The sequence below is a fragment of the Cynara cardunculus genome (genome assembly GCF_001531365.2).
Source record: "Cynara cardunculus var. scolymus isolate 2C chromosome LG 16, CcrdV1, whole genome shotgun sequence".
Lineage (NCBI taxonomy): Eukaryota > Viridiplantae > Streptophyta > Magnoliopsida > Asterales > Asteraceae > Cynara > Cynara cardunculus.
In genome coordinates, this window is record NC_037543.1 from 3,377,390 (window position 1) to 3,379,049 (window position 1,660).

Sequence of the window (1,660 nt, forward strand, 5' to 3'; positions counted from 1 at the left end):
CCTATATATATATAGGGTTGGGTTCACGTGAGACCAAGAGTTTTCGTGAGACCCTTAAGATCAATTTATGTTCATTGATAACCTTTATAAGCTAATGATCTAATGGTCTAAAGTTGTACGGTGACAATTTTGTAATTATTGAGAAGTCTCGTGGCGTTTATGAATGTCCAAATCTGACGATTGTAGATCTAATCCAATGGTTAAGAATTGGTCTTACGGGTCTCACGAAAAACCATTGGTCTCACATGATCCCAAGTCTATATATATATATATATATATATATATATATATATAAGGTTTAATCAAATGAGAACTAATTAGCAATTTCAACCACAAATCAATAGATAAATATGGAATCTATAATTTTGGTAATTTTTAATTAAAATTTTAATGCGAGAACATTTTAGGTATTTTCTCTTCTCTCTCATATCTCCTCTCTCATCTCTTGTCTCTTTGTCTCCCGGCCTCCGGCCACTGTGTTCCGGTGATACCACAGTGGTATCACAATCCATCTTATATGTGATTGGGTATCACACTAAAGTCGTTTGTGTGTCGATCGAATATGTAACACAATGGTATCACAAAATACCTAAAATATCATTGCATTAAAATTTTAATTCAAAATTACCAAAATTATAAATTTCCTAATTTATCTATTGAATTGTGGTTGAGATTGGATCTCACAGTTACCACAAACTAGTCAATTCTTCCTTAAATGGACCCATATATATATATATATGATATTTTTGTATTATTAGAATTAATATTACAAGCTCATTGATTAAATACAGTTTTACATGTGTTTAGGGTCTAAAGCTATATTTTAAATTGTTTAGGTTCAAATTGTTAATTGGTTGGATTTTGGTTCAAATTATTAATGGTTTAGGTTTAGATTGTTAATCGTTTAGGTTTAGTCTGCAGAACATCCAAAAAGAATGAAACGTCTCTAATACGACAAACATTTACGAATAGCAATTCGACCATGGAACTTAAACATTTTACAATAACTTCTTATGCATATATATTTGTGTCATATCATCAAAATCTTCTTGCTGTGTCCATAAGCAATTGCATGAACAATCCTCAATGTGGATGCTCAACTATTTTGGCTTCCATTTTGGGTTTTTGGCATGTTTAGATACTTGGTATTAGTATATGTGATGTGATGGGTTTTTTTACGATAAATAACATCGACTAATTCCTTGTGAAAACGAGTTGTACGTTTATTGTAAATTATTGTGTATTGTTGGTTGGTAGCAATCAACATGTCACATTTTAAAAGTTCAGGGTTTGCTTCGGCAATAAGATCCTCATTACGGTTAAACGTTTCTATCCCTTTTAGGTGATGTTTTGATAACCAATTATATATATATATATATATATATATATATATATATATATTTGAGATCATGTTCCAAGGGTTTTTGTGAGATCTAAGACCAATTATCAACCATTGGATTAAATCTACAATCTAACAATTTGAACATTCATAAACGCCATGAGACTTCTCAATAATCACAAAATTGTCACTATGCAACTTTAGACCATTAGATCATTAACTTATAAAGTTGATCAATGAACATAAATTGGTCTTACGGGTCTCACGAAAAACCATTGGTCTCACGTGTACCCAATCATATATATATATATATATATATAT